General features: G+C 53.5%; 1 protein-coding gene across 5 annotated transcripts in view; it reads left to right on the forward strand.

Annotated features, from left to right (window-relative positions):
* Positions 1 to 23,713, forward strand: part of LOC144179285 (uncharacterized) — a 237,133-nt gene that overhangs the window by 46,049 nt on the left and 167,371 nt on the right. The window lies entirely within an intron of this gene.

The following is a 23,713-nucleotide window of genomic DNA, read 5'->3' on the forward strand; positions in this document are numbered from 1 at the left end:
TGCTTTTTGCGGAGCTGACAGAGAACATGCTCGGGCGATTTCTATCCGCACAATTTAAGCAACCGCTCGCTGAAAGAGAGGATTCTAGAACTGTGGCGCTGAATTGGGCCGATAAATACGATAAGGCCTTTGTGTGCAGTAACAGACTCCTGGAGAATTATTGGTCGTCGAAGCCATTGAAACTAAAAGGAAAAAAAAGAGATAGCTTTCATACCATTTAACAACCAGTTGGGGCACCATCTGATAGAGATGCGAGGCGGTACACTTGAAACGCTGTTTTGAATGTCGGCTGGGTAAACTAAAACTAGACAGTCGCTACGGCACGATGTCTAGCAAACTACGCACGTGTCCTGAATAACCCGCTATAGGGAGTTCCGCGTAACGTGAACTAAAAATTAAAGCGAGAATTGTTGAATTTTTGAGAAACGAAGTTTCTGATCAATGTTTTAGCATGTAGCGAACGACTCCGTCTTGTTTTCTGAGTGATTAGTTAAGGAGTTAGCTGAAATTTTAAGGAAATAGTTAGTTAAGGAGTTAGCAGTGAAGGAGTTAGCTGAAATAGTTAAGGAGCTAGCAGTTAGCTGAGCACTCATTTGGATCGTCGTCGTAAAGTTCACTTACGGGAATTTCTGGGGGGAAAGGGGTGGGGTATTCTTACCCCAATGGGGGTAGTTGGGGCATATCCAATAGGCGGTCATTTGGATGCAATAGAGGCTAAAAGCAAAACGCCAGTGTGTTCGAGACTTCGCCGCGCGTTAAAAATCCCCAGATGGTGTAAATTAATCCGGAGCCCTCCACTACGGCGCACCCCATCTCTTGTGTAGCGTCGGCGCGTTAAACCCCACAATCAGAATAATTCGAATGCATACCCTTAGTTCTTTGGAATAAATTAGGGCACCATCTTGGCGTATATTTATCCTCGTGCATGGATCGTTGCCTTCCCTTTTATATCAGGCTCGCTGCCGTGAGAATAGCATCATGTGGAAGCGTCGAAAGCTGTGCAGCCAAATTTTTCTACGTGCACTTATGAAAGCCGCCTTTTCCCGCGTCACTTTCGCGCTATTCATTGCCGCTGACCCAACTGAGCAAGGCGAAGACAGCGAGGGGGCAATTTGAGCGGAGCGGCTCGGATTGCGCGAGATTGAGATCGCGCGAAGGCATTCACTGCGAAATCGACCGCGCTGCACGTGTTTCGGATATCTCAGCTTTTCCAGCGCCCTCGGCGAAAGCCGCTCTAATCCCACGCGCGCTATCATCTCGCGCTCTTCCCACGTGCGTCTGCAAATGTGCGAACCTGCGCCTCGACCGCGTATTTCTTCCAACCCGGCTCGTTCGTATTACTCGTTATGTGCGCACGGGTGAATCCGCTCTTGCCTGTGCGCGTTCATGCGGCAAAAGCTATAGGGCAAAAGATGGGCTTTCCGACGCAGCTGTGCGTGCGTGCGGATGCGCGCGTTTGCTGCACGCGGTAGTGTTTGTAACAGCGACTGCATAGATCATGGCAGTAGCGGTGGGATTGTGCGTCCAGTGGAGTCGCAGCCCTCTTCGCACACGCCCAGCCCAGCTCCGTCGGCCGGCCTTTATCTGACGTAGTGGGCTACGGCGTGTACGCGAGAATGGCCCTATAAATAGGGCCCGCGCAATTTCGCGGCCGTTATCAGGCCTCTCTGTAATAACGGGGCCATTGGAGGCGGCCGCTTTGACAACGTACATTGCTCATTCTGTTCCATTTCTTCTCCCATTTGCTGTAAGATGCATGATGAACACATGCCACAATTCGGCTCAGGCATGTAAATTCGTCCCTGCGGGCAGCTGGCGTGCGCACGTTGTAAGGCAGCGGACCACCGTGGCGTCGGGCGGTATCTCTGGATTATCTCTCTCTCTCTGTGTGCAGCCTAATCTTCCTCTGCTTCGCCTCTGCTGTCTGACCACTTCTGTGAGAGTGGCCGTCACGCTTTCGGCTTCACCGCCCTTCGCTCTCGAAGCCCCCGCTGTCTTCCGGGTTGTCGAATCCCCGTATACCTGGCGCTGTGTGAGAGAAAAGAGGGCTGGGCGTGTGTTGTGTGCTGTTCGGGTGCCGTGCACGAAACTGTTCGCGGAGAGATTCCCCCGCACTGTGTACCTTGATTTAAGTTCTCACTTGTCGAGGGCCCGGGATCGATTTGACCCAGTTGTCTAGGTGCCGTCTCGCCAAACCGCACAATGGATCGTACGCCAAAGTAGCCGAACAACACACTGCAGTCCGCTCGCTTTCTCTTTCTTCTTTTCGCGTTTACTTTCAAACGGATCGGGTTAGTAAGTCCCGCGGGTTTTACGACGCCGTTTTCTTGCAGGTTGTGGCGTCCGATATCCGCCTGGGCTCCAGCTGCCTCTCAACAGGCGTTGAGGTCCCTGTGCGCTAGCTCCAATTTCATGAGATTTTCCTTGCAACGTTGTAGCTCGTGCACTTGGAAAGCACGGTGGCATTATAGTTCGCCACGGGGAGAGACAGAGAGAGAGAGAGAGAGAGAGAGAGAGAGAGAGAGAGAACAAGCTTTATTATTCTCTGGGATTAGGAAGGGGGGTGGCAGAGTTCCAAAGGCCTCCGCGACGTCACCAATAGATCAGAGATGTCTCAGCTCCCCAGGGCCTGTTCCCAGAGGGTGGGGGAGGGGAGAGGGGGGTACGGGGAGGCTGGACACTCACAAAGGGAGTGGTAATGGGTGTTCAGAGCCCCACATGCTGAGCAATTAGTTTGCAGTATTCTCCATTGTGTGCGCGAATATCTACCTGTGCTCTCGTCTCTACACGAACGGGAGCGGCCACAGGAGCGCACAAGTGCGCATAGTGCGTTGCGTATGGCTCGATTTGTGGGCGCTAATCTCCCGCTATGCAGCCCGTGTTGACAGTATAAGTGTACTGGGATTCTATAGATTGCCACGTGTCATTTCAAGCGGCCACCGGGCAGCAGCCACGGCGGAGAGCGTGGGCCAGGCCCAATGACGAATAAGCGCCACAAAGCAGGAATGGGCCACTTGGGTGGTACTGCGGGCCATGGAGTCGCACTGCGTCTTCAGCGGTCACGCGACGGAGTCTTTTGTCATTCCCCCTATCACGCGGCTTCAGACCGCGGAAATGTTGGGCTTGGTCACCCTGCAGTTCAGTCGGATCTTGATTTCCTTCGGCGTCCTTTGATTTCGGTCTGCACTTGCTCAAGTCCCGGCACAAGTCTTAGTGCGAGGCGTTCGAGAAGGGTCTGTCGAGGCGAATTTTGCTTCACCCGATGCGTTTTCAATCCGGGTTCCACTGCGCATTGACGGATTACGACCGTCGTCTGCATACAGCCTGCGAAGGTGGCGATGAATGAGCACGGGCCGATATTTAGCGAACTGCTTCATGACTGGCGAAGGCTGTCATCTTGGCTGAACCGCTTTGGCCAACTGCGCCCTGCAGACTTGACGGCCGAAGCTACACCTCACAGCCCCGATTTTCTTCTTCCTTTTGTGAATGCGTGCCGCTCCCTCGGCGCCACGCAACGCTCCTGTGCGACATGTCGGCTCCCATCTTGCGCCGTCGCTTCAAAGCTGATCACACTTTGCGTTCCCCACCCGCCTCATTGAAGACGGAGGCTTTGACAACCGAGCCTCTGCTGTTATAGCAACCGATATGCGTTTGTTTCAGAACGTTACCAGCTTGCGCGCCGCGCCCATTGCTGTTTTTCGGACAGTTGGTAGGGCTCCACAACAGTCCTGATTTCGCGTACTGTAGACTGATATACCGGAATAATAGCAACACAACGAAAACGAATGGGAGTGTTGGGAATTTAGATCATGCAACCAAAGCCAACGTGTCACGTTTTATGCGTCCCGTTCAAAGTCTAGTGCAAAACACGCTCCGACTTCAAAGGGCCACGAGTCCCACGGTGCCGATCCCAACACCGGCCAGTCGTCGATCAACCTCGCACTCGTGCACCGGCTCCGTTTGAGGAGGGGGGCACTCCCTGCCACTTTCCTTTTCCTCTTTTCTGCTGCCCGCCTCTCTGGGTCAAAGACCTGTTCCTCCGAGGAGCCTCCTCTCGGGTTCCTTTTCAGCGCTCCTTTTCTTCTCTTCCGCGGCGGCTTTCCCGTGGTGCGCGCCTCCCGTTCCAGGATCTCGGAGGGCGGTGGGCTTTTCTTGGAGTGGGGTCGCGTTACCGGAACCGATGACTACTTCTCGGGGCACGCCGGGGGTCACGTCCCCGTGAACCCGGAAGAGAAGGGAGCTCCCGTCGCTTCCGCGCTTTCTTCCTGCTTTGGCCTCTCGGGAGGTGGCGGTGTAGAGGGGACGGAACCATCCCGCCGAACAAGTGGGACCCCTCCAGACGACCCCGCCCCTGCGTTTGTCCTTGGCTCGGGGGAATCCCTGCCGGAGCACCCCGGCGCGTTCTTTCTTTCTTTATTTCCCAGCGTGGGATCCACTTCCTGGTCCCGGTTGCTAACCCTGGGCTCTATTTCGTTTTCTTTGGGATCCGCGGTGCACGCGGGCGCTGATCGAGGACGGCATTCCCTTCTCTCTGGCCGGCCTGGTTAGGGCGCTGAGCAGGCAGAGAACCGCGAGAAGGGAAGCAGGCGAGGATGAAAAGTGCGGAGAACTGGGAGAGAGCACCCCCACCTCACCCCTTCCCCCCCCATCTCTGCGCGTGATCTCGAAAAGGGAAGAGGCGAAAGATGGGTCAATCAGGGTCGTCTGCACTTCCTTTTCTTTCCTCGGCATTGTCGCCTTCGCCTGCACTGGGCTGAGCGTGGGGTTTCGCAGCTTAATCTCGCCCGCATTCCTTCCTCCATTCTCTCGCCTCGTCTAGCGCTCATTGAATGAAAGAATGAACCCCCCTTTTGTGTGGTATCCATGTCAGAAGTGCGTAGCAGTGGCTATACTTGATAGACTACTCCGGGCCCTAACCAATAGGTGGCAACTTTGCAGGAACTGCAGATAACCGCCGTTCCCGTTGCTTATGTAGACGACCTGCGGGGGTATCGTCGCCTGCTAATCATGTCGAGGTGTCCTCTGTCTTTGTTGGAAGCGGATATTAAGTGCAATGCACTTCTTAAGCGACCCTGAACCTGCGTCCACCGGCGATGTCCGCGCACGTGGAGATGGGCGCGCGCAGCCTGGCCGCTGACATAGCACATACCCACGTGGGGGATTGGCCAGGAATCTCCTCGTCTTCCTTGGCAACGGGGGGAGATGGGCGCGCGCTGCCTGGCCGCTGACATGGCACATACCCACGTGGGGGATTGGCCAGGAATCGGGCGTGAGAAGGGCTAATGCACCCGCCTAAAGGAGTACTGACACGAAATTTCAAAGCTGAGATCCGCTCTAGCAATCAAGTACAACGACAACACAAATAGGTGTCTGTGAATAAATGCATCTTTCTTTCTTTGTAGTTGTGTGTGTGTGTGTGTGATCTGTCTTTCGCGAACATTACCGAACCGCGCAAATTCAACTCGTGCATTCGCACTTTCACATTCTCCACCTCGGGGAAATGCGGGGAATTTTATTTGAAGAGATGCCGTACCAAGTAGTGGGAATTTAAACTTCGGTTGGAATAAAATGAGTGATGGAGCAGGGGAGACGGTTATTTGCGATGGTTTTGAGGTTACCATTCAGGGTGGGTAGCGTTCCTATATTCCAAGGTGACATGGCCTACCGCAGCACGAACAGCCCGGGCCACGAAACCACGCTGGTTCCCCAGGCCCCTGCTGGTCAGCGGGGCCTCCCAGTGCTCTGGTGACGGTGCCACGGTCCCTGGTAGCCCCTTGACTCCCTGACACTTTATACCACGCAGTACAGGGTACTCGGCGTATTGTTGAAGAGTTTTCGTTCATAGTTGAACGGTGTGGGGCCAATCGTATCTCTGTGGCATGTGGAAACAATTCGTTTGAAGTCTGCGTCGTTAGGTTACTTATCTAGTTAGCTTGGGTTCTGGAAGTGCGTGTCTTCTAAAACGTGCTTCGTTTGGGGATGGGCTGGCTTTGTGGCGTTCCCGGGAGGTGAATCTGTCCCCGATACGGCAGATCAGTAGATTTTTTTCGTGCAGGAGCGTGCATGCCGCCACGTCGAAGATTCGGCGTCGCTAGGCGTTGCCGTTCTGTCGGAGTGCGAAGCCTCTAACTTAAGGTCGTTGAGGCAAATAATGCCCAGTGGCTGAGGAACCGCGTTGCAACGCATTATTCAAGACAGTCGGTGTGTGGCGCTGCAGGCGGGAGACCGTTTGAAGCGCTTTTTCAGCTACCGCGAATAACTAGCGGCGGCGCTCGATCCCTCCGCTCGAGTGCTACCAATCGAATTCGCGTTAGTGGAACGAAATAGGAGAAACCATGAGACAAGCTAGTGAGATAAACAGCATGAGGATAATTGGACAAACAATAACTGTAGAAATCAAAGTATCATGCGAAGTACGTGTTAACTTCGAGGAATGAGGCTGTAATTTTATTACGATGTCGCGCACGTGGTCCCAACTTCGCAGTCTTAGTTTAGTTGCTCCGGTTGCTTGTAACTAGTGTACCGTCAACATCGTCTGCATTTTACTATACTCAGTTACAACTCAAGAACGGCACCACCTCATGTAGTGTATCACTCCGCCAAAGCGCCTGACCCGTGACGTCAGTGCGCGCGCGTTTTGAAAGGGGTTTGCTATGAATGCGTGATATCGTCTGCCTTGTCTCACGCAGTTTGTTTGTCGTCACTGGAGTCGTTTATAAGCATAATAAGACCAAAAAATCACTGGAACGGCTCACGCCATGTTCAAAATATTCCCAGTAACGCGCTATTGGCGCCGCGCGGAGAAACATCCGGCTACGGTGATAAGGCACAGCGGCAACTTCCGGTGCCGTTCTTAAGTTGTCACCGAGTATAGCGAAAAATAGACGCGGACGAAGAAGTACACAGGACACTCGCTAGGACACAGGACACTCGCTTCTTCGTCCGCGTCTATTTTTCGCTAGTAAAATGTAGTCAGATAACCAACTAGCCCAACTTTATGCCTGAACTGTCAACATCGTCTCGGTACGTCAACTGGCGGCAGTTGTGCAGGAGGTGAAGCGCTCTTTCCTGCCCGTTTCATGCACGCGAAAGCGCATGCGCCATTTTCACCTCAGTGCTCTATCCCATCGTCGTCCTCTATTTGTTACGTGGAAGCGCTCTCAGTGAGCATCGATTTCTAGGCACCGGCAGGAGGCGCACAAGCATGTCCGGCACTCTTGTATAACACCAAGAACTGCTTTAGGCCTGTGCCGTGCGCTTGCGTGTCTGCGAAGGGGGTGCGTACGTATACATGCATGCATACAGCCTGCTGTCGCACGTTGAACGCTGCGCAGTCCTACAGCAGTGAGCAATCGCTTTCTGCAAGTCCACAATCAGCACTTGTTTGAGCGGATGGTAGCGAGAGCGAGGAATTCGCAGCCTGCGCTCTTCTCCGAAAGGAGCGCATTTGGCCGTTTGGGCGCCGGGCTCTCAGCTGCGGCCGGTGGCTGCTTGCATTCGCTCTTGCCGTTGTTGCAGCCTGCCCTTGCATAGCCAACACGCGCGCGCGCGTCTGCGGAATGTCGCCGGTGCGCGCGGGACATTCATCAGCGCTCCGCGACTACCTACGAGCTGTCGCTGCCGGCGCGGGTCACGTCGAAGGGCAAATTGCCCGCGGCCTACGGTGCCTGTTTACAATACACAGTCACGCGCGAGCACCGCAACGGGACGCTGTTTCTCCACGGCGCCGCCGAAGTCGCCCTCCTCTTTTCCGACGCGTGGAGGCGAGCCCTTTGAGCACCGAGAGAATGAAAGAGACAAAAAGAGAGGACGAGGAGGCCCAGTATCAAAGCGAACAACAGCTTTGCACGTGCCGACAGCGAGGGCTGGCGTCAGACGAAATGCCGCTGCGGTCGTTGGGAAACGCTGCTCCCACGCGCCAGCGGCGGTAGGTTATATTGCGGTTGGCGGTGCAGTCTTCTACCGCGGTGCATCTTCGCGAAGCCTATATTTGGTTTGCTGCATTGACGTTTTCTTTTACGACCGGCGTTTTTCGTCTTCTCGTGTTTTTTTTTTTTTCAAGCCCCTACTGTGTTGCTCCAACTGGACTAGAAATCCCGAAGAACTTTTTGTTGTTGTTGCTGTTTCAGAGTATGCGTTGTGTGTTCCCGGACAATCTTGTGGCTCTTGGTAGAGAGAGCTAAACTTCCTTAATTCGACAGTTAGGAACAGTCTCGATTTCAGACGGCTGTGTGAAGATGGCTCAGCCCTTCGTGGTTGCTGGCTCGCGGAGTGACACAGAACACTTCTGACTGGCTTCTCTTTTTAAGCTTGGAATGCGTTGTAACGCGACAGCTTTATTGCGGAAAGTGTTCCTTCTGAGCGGTCGTGCATATCAGGCGTCGCTGTCGCAAACAGCCACAATCAATCGCAGTTCCATTTTTTTTCCTCCGATGTTATCTTTGCGAAGTTAGCTTTCCCTCATTCGGAATGTGCTTGCAGCGAAGCACCCTTTACAGGGGGATTTCGGATCGAACGGTTCGAAGCCCCTGCAGCCATCTTGTTTAGCGGTCGCTGTAAGATTTCGTTAAAGGAAGCATAAAATGCCTACCAATGGCCATGGCGTGGACGATTGGAACTTGACGGGGAGGAACGAATATGTGCTTTGGGTTTACATTTTTCTAAGCCGTCACGCTCACTAAGCGGGGGATTCGCTTCAGTGCTGTCTGGGGATGAAATGGCTTGAAAGAACACGATTATGGGAGAGCAATGCGATTTTAAAGCGTTGGATTGCCCTGCGGCGTCTTCCTCTTCTTAAATAAATTATGATAGGTTATGCTTATTCAGTAAGCATGCACAAATTGTTCATGTAGGCCTTGATACGTCTCGACACGCTTATTAGTGGAAGGCCACAACGCATTCATTAGGTCCGCCTTTACTCAACTAGATTGCACCAGCTGTGGTGGTGCCAGTCGCACAATTCGGAGGTGCAAGGTACGAATCCCACCGAGACCCAAATTTATTCCAACTTTCTTTTCACCTTATTTGCCCGAGATTTTATCGTTTGATCCGCCGGCAATTTTGTGTGCCGTCTGTGTACCAAAGACGTTGTATTTTGGACCTACCGAATCAACTAATGATTTCGTATCGACAGTTTGCTTTCTGGCAATGTGGATTAGCCTCAACAACAGTGGCGTAGCCTTAAGCCTGGAAGCTGGCTTTCGTTTTACTTATTTCTGTTCGGGATGGGAGCGCTGCTTTGGGCATAACTAAAAAAAAAAATGCTGACGATTACGATTACTCCCTAACGCAAACTTTGAGTTAAGCGCGAACTGCGGAGTCTTCTCGGCGACGGCGCATCGCTGCTGTTTCGGCGGCGCTTTCCTCTGGATTCTGGCGTCGGTGGCGCTGAGCCTCAGCTCGGGCAGCTCGTTTAGCGGCAGCGGCAGGCGAAGCACTTCCTTCGTCCCAGGAAGTGATCGCGTCATCGGCGAACGCACGACGGCGCGCGCTACTCTGGCTTTATCTCGCAGCCTTGGGGAACGCTTCGCGCGGCACTCGCGGCACTTCGCCTTCCTCCTCCCACTTTCGCCATACTCTCCTCCCCCGCTTCCCTCCTCGCTTTCTCTCTTCCCTGTCCTCCTCGTTCTGTCGGTTACATCGAGGGACGACGGTGGTGGACGCCGCGAAACCACAGGAGCGTGTGCTTAATAAGAGCGTTTTGCCAATTGCACGTGTCGCATGCCGGCGTGAAGTAACCGCAGCCGCTCCGCAGTTGTAAGTACTCTGGGTAACGGCAGTTGCCGACAGCATTAGCTATAAACTTGCCAGACCTACATGAGAACGCGCGCAGCACGCTTTTAATGACGAGCGGATTCCCGCTTTCTTTTCTTTTCTTTTTGAGTGCGGGTGGGTCGTGCCTAAATCTTGGACGAAAGAAAAAAAAAATGAGGGAGGAACAAAATACCAGTGCGTGGGCGCTCGTCAAATACGAGACTCTGGCCTGCCCGAAAGGTGAACGACCTTTTTGGCTGCGCAGTCTGCGACCGGCGTCGCATCTTCTCAGGGGCCATTACGCAGCGTTGCCGGGAGCTTCCTAAGCCGCTAAGCCAGCGTGCGTTGTGAGCACCACTGCAGCGTCGGAGGAGAAAGGCGCTACGAAGAGAGTAAAAACGAAAATTAACTCTGTACAACGGAGCTATGTTAGACGTTGCGCCCGGCTGTTCACTTGTTGCACAAATCACTTACTCAAGCGTAAAAGCTTTTTGTGTGCGCGTGTGTGTGTGCGCGCGCTTAGACTATAATCGATTTTGTACTCGCCACGATTTACGAGACGCCAGGACAATTAATCAGCTTTCCTGGCAACGTTTTGACGACGAAAAGAAAATAGAGGAGAACCATTTTCGCTTGCGCGTGCCAGCGTAACCGGAGTGCAACAATGATGGCGCGGTTAGCGCAATCGCTGGGGATTTACGATGCGCGCACCGCTAATCGCTCGACTCCTCGGAAAAGCCTTCGTCTCGCTCCGCGGCAAATTCGATTAATCGATTGGAAAGAAGGTGAAAAGCGGCCGTTCCCCGTTATTCCCGCGGTGCTCTTGCACTGTTTCGATGGGTCCGTCGTGTACCTTTCGCGGGAACGCGAGTTGTTGTGTGGACTGGGTTGCGCATGCGCAGTCGGATCGCCCGGTCGACTGCGCCAATTATCAGCGTTGGTGATGAAACGGCTGCTCCAGGGCGAATGAGTTGAAAAGGTCCACGTGGTCGGAGGATGGAGACGGGAGGAAAGAAGGGTATCGGGTAATAAAAGCGGCGATCTCGGGTTTCTCTCTCCACGCGGCGTGTTAACGAGCAGCAGCGGACTGGGCGCGCGCCCGTCTTCTCCCGCCCTTAAAACTCCCATTTCCTCGAGGGTCCCCGTTTCTCTCTCTACGTTTTCCGACCCATACCTGTTGTTAACGGGCCGTTTTCTTCTTTGCGCCGATGCGGAAAACGGAAGGCGTGGCGCAGCGCACGAACGGGTCAGCCTCGTGTTGTTGGAAAAGACGGAGGGGGGGCGAAAGAAGCGGCGCGTCAAGCCACGAGGCGCGGAGGGAGTGGGTGGGGGGATATTCGCTGCGCTCGGACGCCGCCATTAGGCGCTCGCCGCGAGCGCGGAGTGAAAAGTGAAATCTTTCCGCGTCGCGGTGGAATGTGCGACGCCTCTTTTTTTTTTTTTTTTTTTTTTTTGTCTCTGCCGTTTTGCTTCGCTCGTTCACAAGTAGTAGTAGTTTGCCGAGGCGTTTCCTGTCGCGTGCTGCCGCCGTGGGTAAACATGCAGGGGGCGCCCCCTGTCCACTTGCCGCCCTTCTCGTTCCTTGGAACTCTTCGAAGAGGAGTTTTAAGTGCAGAGCACTTTAGGGGCTCGCCTTGTCGTCGTAGCTCGCTCGCTGGATACAAGTAGAGCCACACGGCGTTCCGTCGTCGCGGCGTAACCCAGAGGCTTCGAAAGCCAAGCGGTTTATATAGTCATAGGCGTTCGAAGCTCGTGAACCGCTGGCGCTTGCCATGCATCTACCCCGTTGTTTAGCGCAAAGAAAACTGTGTACGTGCAATTGAGGCAAAACATACGTAATTAGCCGGCAGCGCCCGCGTTCATTTAGTTAAGAAAGCTCGTTGGGTTGGTTTTTATGATAGGAGGCGAACAAAGGTGGTAATGCGGAAGGAAAAAGCAAGCACAAAATGAACAGAACTCCCGCTGGCGCAGTTTCAGGCAGGGGATGCGCGAGCACTGCGAAGGCGGGAAATTTGAATTGCATTGGGTGGTAGCAGTGAGCGGATAACGGCGCCACAGCCCATTATGGCGAATTACTGCTGTGCACTTCCGACAGCTTTCACATTGAGTGCGAGGGCTTTAATTTGTTCACTCGCTTGTCCCAACGGAGCAGCGGTGTTGGTTAATTTGTGAATGGGTGGTCGTAATAGCTTAGTAAAAAGGCAGGTTTATATCTTAGCAAAACTTGTTGAGCCAGTTGGTTCATTGTTTCACTGGAAAGAAGAAAAAGAGGCAAAACGTGCGTAGGCGAAGGAGACACGAAAGACATATATGGCGCCTGTATGTCTTTCGTGTCTCCTTCGTCTACGTCGGTCTTGCGCCCTTTTCTCCTTTCGAGCGTTATATGACGCGGCGGAAGAAAAATCTGGCGGTCCCGTGTACGCAGAAAACTTCCCCGGCGCAACCCCAAGCGTGTGCGCGAAAGAAAAAACAGTTTTGGGAGGAGTTCGAAGTAAGGGGGGAGAAATGTCAAGGCCGGAATTATAGATTGCATAGCTACACTCTTGCATCTACCGACACTGGTTAGTGGGAACGGCGCATCGGAGGGAACGAGATGCACGGGCAAACACAGGCCTCACATTACAGGTTCGCTGAAGGTGGTTATATCTAAGGGGCGAATGGGCGCATTTAATTTTTTCAAACTCAATGTAGGGACAACCATACCCGCATCGCATGCGTGAAGTTGAACGTAGTGCTTTCAAATCAAGGTCGCACATTTGCGGTGACAATTTTGTTAGTGACCGGGTGGGTGGGGTCGGGGAGCTTTTAAGCTTTTTTAAACGGAGCTTTTAAGCATCTCCTTTAAATTCAGGCAATGATAGTTTGCCTCTTTTTCCGAACGCTTCAGTCGTGGGCGAAACTGTCAAGGTCGATCTTGCGAGACACATGTGCATGTCTCTTGTATAGGGATTTGGTCCGGTTAACTGGAGAGCGCCTGTCGGCCCGTGTGGAGAGGCCCACAGGTCGGCCGCTAAGCAGGATGCCGACGGCTGGGCGCCACTGACGGAGTGCTGTCGACGCATAATCAGCCCGCGGGTTGAGCCGCTGGCGGACTAAATTTGGCCCCGCGGCGTCCTTGCGCGCCGCGCGGCGGCGTCTGTCGTGCGCGTGGCCATCCGTTATGCGGCTGAAGAACCCATTTCAGGGGAGAAGAGAAGCGCCTCCGGATTGCCTTACCAATCTACGCCCCTTTTCCAGTGAGCTTAAAAATAGAGCCCGGTGTTGAAAACTCGCTAAGTCGTAGTCGAAAAAGGCCAGCCGATTTCGAAAGCGCTCTTGATTGCATACCTGCCAATTCTTCCAAATTTTCCGTAAAATTTATGAGTTTCGACCAGTCTTACGGTTTTACGAATCTTGCCTGAAATTTTACGGGAAATTGATTTTCGAAAAACAAAAAGAAAATCTATCAATACGACATGTGGCACCTTGCGCCTCCACGGAGGGCTATACGTACTCTTGCTATCATCATCAACAGAAGCTGCGACTTCTGTCGTCTTGTCGGGGTGGGCTACGCATCCACATTCAGAATTCGCTACAACCTTGACAAGCCTGTTTATAGCACGTTGAAGTCCTTCGGCTACAACCTTGACAAGCCTGTTTATAGCACGTTGTACGCGGGCCGTAGGACTTCCGTGTTCGCGTCGCCCTTTGCATGACTGCCGCGTCCGATGCAGTATACGGCCTGTGGTATACGACCGCGGTAGGGACTTTGCAGTGAGTGACGGGCTCGAAGCCGCGACAGTACCGTACCAAGGGTTTTTAAAATCGTACACGACAGAATTTGCCCCTCCTACCAAGGTGAGTCGTTGCTCATCACTTTCAAGACTGGTGAATTTCACTATTGGTTGCGAAAACGCGAGACCGCTTGTCACAGAACGTTATTCCTTTTAAACTCGAAAAAAAAAAGTGTGCTGCCCCCCACCCCGGTTCGCGTGTTTTACGAATATCCAAGTTACCAGGTTGGCAGGTATGTGATTGCCACAACGCTCGCTGTACGTCTCTGTAAACCTCTAATTTCTTCATTTTTGTGTCCTTCGGTATAACCGTCATCCGGACGGAGGCAAAAAAAAAAAAGTTATAAGCGGCGTTTCGCGATTGAAGTGGTGGCGGCGTAAACACACGTTAACTTGTTTTAAGACCGCGGATAATCTCACCTATACAGTGATAATTCGAATTGAAGGAATTATTCTATCGGGGATTCATTGGACTGCCTTGCTCATTCGTCTCGTCGAATTGTTCATTTTCATTGCTCACAGGGCGTAACGTGATGTATGGTTACATTTTGTTTTTAAATCTCCTCCGTTTACACCATTCCACGTTAAGTTGTCCTTGCTTGCGTTTTTAAATAAATACAGGAAGACTTAAATTGTCTGAAACTAGAGGATGAAGTATCCTCGCAAATTATTCTGGATATTTATGATTTCCCTGGCTCCGTGTTTGTGAACTACTTGTTACCACCGGCTGACGTCGAGTCTTGTATTCGTCCCGTTTGTATCTGCACCAAGCTCAGCCGTGTCCTGTGTGCGCGTTACGGCAACCGTGCGCGATGTTTGCCTTTTTTAGAACACCGGAAACAAACAGGAACGGGCTGTGGTGTGATCACCACAGGAGTAGAGCTGGTACAAAGCGGGCCGCTTTGCGTCTCCCCCGAACGCGGCACATTGGCTCCAAACCACGGCGGAGGCTCCCAACCGTTCTGCGGTAGATTTTTCGGACGGTGGAGGAGCAGGCAGAACGTAGATACTTGGTTTCCGCGCCGCGTAATGTTGCCAGCCCGTGGCTAATTTACAGGTGCCCGCTGCGCTGCGGTCAGTGTCCGCGGCGGAGCGTGTATAGTTAAGAGTGGCCGAGCGGAACGGATGCGGCCGCGTTCTGTCTTGGGCGCGCCTCGGAGCACGGGAAACGGGCGCCGGGCCTATTGTGGGCGCGGGGCCGAGCGTAATCAGCCTGCGCTCACAGCTGGAACTGGGTAGGCCTGGGCCCCTACCTCGGCGGCGACGGCCCATCCATCAGTGCAACACGTTGACGCTGTCGGGACGCAAACCGGTCGGCGGGGAGGACACGCTGTTCCCGCGGCGCGCTCTAATGGCCCCCGACCCGTGGTGGACGGGGTCCGCTGCTGCTCGCTGCCCGCTGCGTGCACGCATGAGCCGCGATGGCCCCCCGGCTGCATTGTCTCAGGCGCGAAGCTCATCGTCGCCCCTGGCTGTCGCTCGCTGACGGCCATCTTATTAAGGCAGGAAACGTTGCCTCGCGCTTGTTCTTGATTGGGCACTTGCTCGGTTCGGCCCGGCTTCCCGTGCTTTCTCGTTGAATGTCGTTTGCCACGCGGCCCTACCGCATCTCGGTGTCGGCAGGCGCTGCTGCTACGCAGGTAGGGGATCGTATTGAGGGACCCACGACGCCCTCTCTGCACCGACGCTTGCATTACAAGGGGCGTCGCTTTTGCGCGTGCGACGTGCATCGCGTATGGTACACTTGCAGCACCCCAAAAAGAAGGAAAATTAAAGCAGTTCCACTCAACGTGAAAGCGGTCGTAAGTGCAGAGCAGTGATTAATCCGCCAGTGAGGCTGTGGTGCCGTTGTCCGCTCATTGCTACCGCCCCTCACGCTCTTCGTCGCCCTGTCCCACTCCTCTCGATGAACTGAACAGAGGTTTTGTCCAATGTAATTCGAATTTCCCGCCTTCGCAGTGCTAGCGTACACTCTGCCTGGAACATCTCTAGCGGTAGTTCTGTTCTTTTTATGCTTGCTTTCATCTCGCACTGCCAGAAGTTCCCAGAACCTTACTGCGCAGTTTTGAAAGCGTCGTTTTTCTGTTTTTCTTTTTGTCTTCGGCGGCCACTTTTTCGCTGACTATCGTAAAAACCAACCCAATGGGCGTTCCTAACTAAACGGACGCGGGGCTACGGGTAATTGCACAGATTTTGCCTCAAACCTACCTGCAGTTTTGCTTTGCGCTAAACAAACTCATTGAAGCATGCGCGAACAGGGCGCAAGCAAAGCCGCCTCCCCACAGCAGCGCACCTACCAATTAGGGTTTTGACCTCCCCTCCCCCCCTGTCCGTCCCCGAAGGTCAGAAGGACAGGAAAGCCTTCCCCGACGCCGCGTAAAAAGCCGCCGGCGAGGTCCATACGAAGGGTTGCCAAGTATTCTAGTTCACTCTAGTTGCCACTCGCTGGCGTCCGCGGATGCCGTCCGCGGAGGGGGACACAACAAGGACACGAGAAGGGAGGGGGGTCATCGTCCCGACAGGGTTCATCGGCGCTGTCATCATTACAGCACGGTTCTAAAAATTAGGGTTGCTCATAGCCCGATCGGAGAGCAAAGAGCATTCGTCAAGCAAAGAATGGTCCCGCGATTGAAGTCGACAAGATGAAGGCGATGAGATGACTGTCACGCGCGCATGATATCGCCCTTTTGGAAAGCAGGCCCTGGCAGCCGCATTGAGCGGAAATCTAAAAGCGCTGGCGTTGTTTTAAAAGCGCCGGTGTCGTCCAATTAATAGCAGTGCATAGCAGTATAGTGTTCCTTCGGTGTGCTGCCGCAAATTCCCGCCAGTGCTACGCGCAGCTGCAGTGAAGCTGACGCTTGGATTCGTCTTTTTTTTTTTTTTTTTTTTTTTTGAAGAAGCGTGTCTTTGGTCCGCCACCGGCATCACGCGAGCGGATTAGCGGGGCGTGGTTTTTTCTTCTCGGTATACGCCTCCGCGTGCTGTCGTCGTCTCGGGTGTCTGCCATTATTCGTCAATCGGCCTTGGTGCTTTGGTGCGTGCGCACCTGGCGCCGGCAAAAAATAAACAAACAAATAACAGGGTGTGGCGATGGTGCTGTTTACGGATTAGACCGTGTGATGGGCTACTGAAGAGCGCAAGCTTGATTTGCCGATGATTTCTGGCGACGAGGTTGCCTGGGCTGCCGCTTTGTGTCTCCGAGAGGTTTCGTATGAAGCGACGCGTTCTCTCTGCCGAGGCTTTTGTGGCCATGCCTAACGGACACGCTAATTGGTGGGCGTGTAAGTCTTTCTATTCCTCTCTTCCCTTCCCCCCCCCCCCCCCCTCTTCCCTCTTGCAATATTTCTCTACCTCTTTTTCCCCTGTCTTTCGCTTCCTCCCTCTCTCTCCTATGACCGCCCCATACGTGGTCCCAACCGGAGCGAGTTTGGTCTGGATCTATTAACTTGGTGGCTTGAGTGAGCCGACCTGCGTGCGTGCGTATGGTTGCTGCGAACTCAGCCGAATCTAGCGTCGCGGCGCAACTAACGCAAGCTCTCGTTTTCGGCATCTTACTGCAGTGCCATTGCCGTGACAACAAATGGTGCCCGAAATCCAGAGCCGATTCGAACAGCTTTTACTCCTGGGCCGGGTGCGGTGGAACTCGGAGCAGCGCGCCACAGTGACATTAATCAAGCAAAAGAAAGTTTGATCGAAGACAACCGAACTCGGTCGGATGGCTTTGTGGCTCGACACTAACCCGCGTTTCGTATGCCGGGGAACAGTCATCATCTTAGAGGTCAAATGGGTTCTTACAGCAGCTGGCTGCAGGCTCTTTCTGCTTCTCGCCGTCTCGTTCACAATCTGGTGTCTGGATGTCGTACAGCACGGGAGGTCGTTATACCGATTTAAAATCGTCCTTTTGGAGCGGTTTTGGCTTGAGAAGGGGCTTACTTGTAGGCGGCTGGGATCGCTCGGGTGCGGTCACACGATGTGGTTTTGCAGGGTTGGCCAAGTCCGCGGGGCGCTGTCTCCGACGCTGGGCGGCTGTCGAAAATATCTCGATGAAGTAAAGGACGTGTGACCGCCTTCTGCGTTGACAGGGGCCAGGTTTGTGTTTATTAAGGCGCTGTTTAAGAACATAGTGACTGTAGTTTTATCGTCGTCGCTGCCCGAGGTCTCCGGCAGGGCGGAGCTCCTGTGCTTGGGTTCGCCCGGCGTTTGGTCTAGCTGCAGTCTGCGATCTGTAGACATATGACGAAACGTAATTCACCCACGGGGTCAAGGTGGGCGTCTGGTTTACCACCAGGCCTTACGGAATGCGACGATCCCTGTGATTAAAGGGCGCTCCGAGATCACCGCATGTTTGCGTGAAAGTTAGCGGAGCCGATGTACACCACGTCTGTTCGGGGCTGCTGCTCGTAGCGCCGCCGTTTTCCTCAACTCCTGAAGTGCAGTGAACATGCTGTCAGCTTCCGCGGAGTTAGAGCACAAAGCAGGCGCCACGAAGTGAGTGGATGACTAAATGCAACTACAGCCGTGCCCTCCAGTATAGAAGCCGATGGAAAGCCAGATGTGTTCCGTCTCGTCCACACCGGCGGCTGTTAGGGCGGAGTAACAACTCAGCCTGGAATAACGATATCGCGAACATGCTTTGTAGAGGAGCGATATGGAGAGTTAACAGTTTTATTAGCGGAGACTGCACGGCGCTGGCAGTAACGTGTGTGCTAAAAGCGCCTACCACGTTGCCGCCCGGTGAAAGAAAACGCTACGCATGGCTCCTTTCTCCCTTTATTGCTCGTTAATCGAGCGTGACTCGTGGGTGAGCTCGCTAGCGGCGGAAAGCTCGCTGGTCCGAGGTGCTGAGCGGCGCTGATTAGGGGGCCAGCTTGTTCGGCGAAAATCTGGTTGTTGAACCCGCGCTGTGGCCTCTGGCGGTCATCTCGACCTTTGCGTTGACGGCTCCCGACAGCGCCCAATGCGAGGGCCAAGGAGAGAGGGCGAGTGACAGCAGAGTGCAAATGACTTCGCTGTTCGCGGAGGCCTGAGCCGCCTGGTGCTCCGTGTGCGTGGGACTGTACGTGTACGTGACGCTTCGTATGCCCGCCCTTGTGTTTTGGCAAGCCACGTGCGATGTCTTTGTCCTTCGGTGTAGTGACTTTTGCGACAACTTTATTGTGCCGTGCGGCGCCTTCCCACGGGAAGTGTACGTCGGCGTGCACGCTCAGCGTGCGTACGGAACAGTTCTTTTTGCGATCTCTGTTTCTCCCGGTGTTCAGCGGTTTTGACGGGCGGAGTGCGTTCTCGTTTAGAGGGGTGCTGATAAGCGTTCTAGGGCGTACTCGTGGAATTATCGTGATGCGGCGGAATCATTCCTTGCTACGGGCATCTCTACGAGTCCACTGTTCCTCTTCGTAGCGTGAGAAACATGTCAGCTATGTACGCGTACTCGTCTTGTTTGCAACTTCCCGAGATAAAAATTCCTCTGGTACAAATGCTGGAAGCATAACCGTGCAGTGGTTAAAGTGTACTGTCATATTTTGTAGAAATCCTGGGGCCCATAAATTTGCTATTAAATGCCTTTCGCCTCCGTTCCCATCCGCAGTGAAACGTAGTCTTTTTTACTTTTATCAGCCTCACCCGATGGACGCTCTGTCACGCGGTGGACTTGAATTGCAAATTGACTAATCGCCTCGCGAACCACGAAAGCGGAAATACATTTTATTTTAGTTCGGGGACTTATCGTTGAAACGTCATAATTGACGTGAAGTATACAACGGCGGTTTTAATCTCGTACGTTCGTGATAGCTTGTAGACCACGGACGTCAAGTTCTCCAGGCGATTCAGTTTGTGTCACGGTTTAAAATTGTATTTTTCGCCATTTAATTTTAGCGAAATTGCATTCACGATGTTTTGAGACTGGCCGTTTGTCGAAAATGCAACCCATAACCAAAATGCAACGCATGTGATTGTACAGTAACGTACAGACCACTCTGGCGCTGTCTTGTACAGTAACGTACAGACCACTCTGGCGCTGTCTTATTCGCTGCAGACAGTCCTCTGCTCAGGCCGCACTGCGTTTCGAATAATGGTATTGGACGAAGTCGCAGGCGAACAGACTACAGCGCGCTACCCTGGCGCCATGGCTTAGCGGGACGCCGCTGTAGAGCGCGTCTCTTTCGGCTTTCCGCTTTCCTACTTGTTCTCAATGGTTCCGCTGTGTGTTCATCCACTAGATGCCTTCCTCGTGGCCTCTTTGCGATCGCCTTCATTCATTCTCTGCTGCGTTCAGCGTTCGCTCCCTGCCGTCCACCCACGTTCGCTCGGTTACGCCAAGAGCGACGTCCACGGCACTGAACGCGGGGACGATCGCTGTAGGATGCGGAGCAGTACGACCAATGTCACAATTCATATACAGAGTACGTAAGATTATTTGAGAAGCTGGGATTCGCTGGAGTTGCGTACAACAACGCTGCCACAATTTGCGGCTCTTCATGACAAAAGCACGGAGAAAGCTCTCCCCCCCCCCCCCTCCCCCCCTTTCCCCCCTCCAACGCGATGCCGGCGACCGAAGTTGAGCGCGCCCTGGGATTGCTATGTTATATTGAGCGCTGTTACATGAGCTGAACGAGCGGCAACTACGTAACGCTGTCTCGGAGCATCAAAAGTGTTTTCTTTTTGTTACTTGTTAGGGCTATTTCACCGGCCGGATAGCTCCACCTGCCGAGGTTGTATAACTTGCTCCGCGGTAGGTAGAACCTGTCATATTAATGATGGCTCGGATGACATGTGTGGAGACGACGACAGCTTAAACACATGCTTTCCGTTGTCGGCGGCGGCGAGTCGGGCAGCAGTAATAAAAATGAGAGCATCATAGCATCGCAAGGGGAGAGGGGTTGAGCGGCCGCTTATTGCGCGCGTGGCGAAAGTTCGCCGGCACACAGGCGGGTACGTCCTCTCTGCAGCGGTCTTTGACACGACTTCTTTCTTCTTTCCTTGTTTTTTTTTTCTTTTACTGCTGATTGGATAATTTGTGTTTCTTCCAGGATGACAATTCCACTCTCGCTCCAAATTTCCTCGGCCCCGTTCGCTGCCTGCGACCTTCCTCTTTTGATTTAGTAATTGATCGGACGGCGCCGCTCGTGTACCTTAGCTGGTATGTAACGGCTCCCGTCGGAAATCTATGGCGCGGTCGCGTAATTAATATCCTCCCGAGATGGCGGGATCGCAGGTATCGTCGTCGTCGATCTGCAGCTCTCCCTCCCACGAGGAGAGACACGTGGCGCGACCGGCACATTGGGCGCACGTATATACGTCCCGCGTGGAAGTCTGCTCTTCCTTGCGCAACCTCCGCCGCCGCGACGGCCTCTAACGGATGGAATTAAATCGGCGGTTCATTGCCCCCTGCCCGGCCCGGCGTCCCTTTGTCGTCGCGCTCTTTGAAAGCGGCCGTGTCGCAAGCCTTGTCGTTGTCCGCGCCTCGTTGATCTGTGGACGGGCCAAATGGCGGGGAAAACGAACGCGGGCGAGGAAGCGCCATATTTCCCCGGCAACAACAATCGCCGCCCCGTGGATATCCAATTTGGGTTGCGAAACGCTCGGCATTGGCCGGAGACTCCGGCGCTGCCGAACAGAATCAATGTGCGTGCGCGCGCCTCGCTGGCTGACGCGCGTTTTCGCCTCGGAACCACGATTTTTGCGTAAAAAATTGCATTCTCGCGATTTCCCCTTGCTTCGCTATCACCGACACTCTTCAAATCGACGCTTTATAACGCATGCCGGGACGCCAACCAGCCGAATAATACGACTTCTGCGTACACGACTTCGTAATCGACACAAAAGTGTGGGTAATGACTAATGAGTAGCAAGCGGCTGTGGTTCGGCGCTTGCAACGGCTTTGTAAAAACGGTAACATTTGTAGAGTCGGCCCTGACAGTTTCATATCTGTTGGTCCTCCTGCTGATGTTCGATCACGTACACTACTTCCTCCCCGCTTTTATTTCGTGCCGCCTTGAAGGCTGTCAAGGAGAAAAGTTCCCTCAACCCCTTGTTTACGTCATCGCTCACTTAAAAAAATGCTTCGGATTTCTAGGGTATGCAGTGTCTACTCGTTTTACATACTATATATAGTTGCACCACGCGACACTTTCGCCCGTGCGAGTCAATGCCGCCATGTACACGCGCCGGGAGTTCGTCCGTAAGTTTAAGGAACTGGGACCCGCAATCACATAGGTAGGCTTCCTAGCGAGGGCAGCAGCAGATGGAGCGCGATCAGATTCGCCAGTGCCACTTCGACGTCGTCGCGCAAGGCGTTCGCTGTCTGGAGTCCCGTTCTCACTCTCGGCGGTCGTCGCCCAGTAATGCGTTTATATGCGCACTCGAAGTTCTTTCGCGCCATTGTTCGCGTTGGCCATATGTGTCTCCCTCCCTTTCCCACCGTGTCCGCCAAATGAAGATTAATGAACGCTTTGCTCCGGCGCTGCTATTTACGAGCGCATTTGCGCGCGCTTTCACAAGCTCGCGCGTGCACGCTCGTCCGAGTCGCCGATGCCTGCCCCACCCGGCAGCACAGTGCACCCGAGCAGTGCAGCGCTCGCCGCCGTCGGGACGGAAAAGGGGTTTTCGACACTTCGGTTCTCGATTAATGATCGTTCTCGGGGCTGTCGAAAGCGACACGGCGAGGTTATCGAGCCGAGACATTTCGTTCACGCGTTGTCGCCCGCCTCTCGCGTGAATCCTTTGCGTCGCCGCTCATCTGCCTTTACTGGGTCGCGTTGCGAAAATTCTCTAATGCGCTTTCGCGATGTCGTCTACAATCTTCGAGGGCGGAGGGATGGCTTTCCCGCAAGTCCGAGATGAATGAACGCGTTTGTTGACGCTAGGAAAAGGTGCGAAGTTTTTTGTTTGTTTGTTCTGAATGACGTGACTAAATCTGTCTAGCCTCGGAGCGAGTGTCGCAGCAAAACCTTCTTCAGGTTGAAAACCTGCACTCCACGCTCTCGGTCTACGCTGAAGGGTGCAATCGAAGGAAGTGTTCGTGTCGTTTTGATATGCTTACTTCTTAGGGGAATCACTACGAACCGTCTGATATAAAATCCGTATTTACTTGCCGGGGCATGTTGCAGTGAAACTTCTGGGGTCTGGTTCGTCGTGTTTTTTTTAATTATTATTGATTGTCCGCGCGTCCGTGTGTGCAAAAACTCACCACCGAGCAGCGTTTGTACCTGCAAAGTTGTATTGGCCAATGTTTTCCCTTTCGTTGATCTTTGATGTCCGACGACGCTGACGCGTACCGGCAGCGTGAGCTGCAATTATTTTGACCTTGCTTGTCACGTCGCTTGGCTCACCGTTCGAGGGGCCACGAGGACAAAATACAGCTTTAACTTGAAAGAGCTAGGCTCCAATACCTCACTCAGCTCCATTCCAGCACGGCTGATGCGCGGGAGAGACCCACCAGGCATTATCGTTGGCGACTTTAAGGTTGACGTTGCGAAACCCACAAAAAAACCGCTCCTCGCATCTTTTGTCTTGGACAACTTTGGAGTCGCGTGCTACAACGACCCTTATCAACCAAGCAAACCGCACAAATCGGGTCTGAATTTGTACGGTGTGCTTGGCCGCAAAGCGATTGTCCCTACCGATACCCAAATTCAATAAAGCAGTCCGCATATACCCCACTCGGCAGGGGCAGTGGTGTTGCAGCAACTTCGCTGGACATATCCAGTCGCAGGGTCGGGATGACGCATCCATTTTTTTTTACAGACCCTTGATGGTTTTAGTTGAATGAACGCCTTGCATTGGGACGGCTCTTTCGCGAACTCTCCATGTTGCGAGATCTATGCGTCGAGCAGCGTCGGCTTTCTTACATTTACGCGAAAGTACACGCTTAGAATAGTCGGCCCTCCCCTTGTCCCCTCCTCCCTTCTTTTACTCCAATTTTCGAGACATGTCGGCCTTTCTATGGTGCTTACCGTATACTATAGCTGATCTGCAGTTAGTTGACCCGGGGACTCTAATGGACGCGCACTTCGACTTGCTAGCCGCAGCACCAGCCACGCGCTGAAAGAAAGCATTTTACTGCACCTTCTTCGCAACCTGCTTGCACGTTTCTCTCACACCCACCACGCCTTAGATTAGAGAGCCCCGTGTTAGTTGAGATGTCTTTCCCTCATACGCTGCATTCAAACGCTCGCTTCTTTTTCTTCATC

This window comes from Haemaphysalis longicornis, unplaced genomic scaffold (genome assembly GCF_048455015.1).
Source record: "Haemaphysalis longicornis isolate Haplotype H1 unplaced genomic scaffold, Haemaphysalis longicornis Haplotype H1 scaffold_4, whole genome shotgun sequence".
NCBI classification, from domain to species: Eukaryota; Metazoa; Arthropoda; class Arachnida; order Ixodida; family Ixodidae; genus Haemaphysalis; species Haemaphysalis longicornis.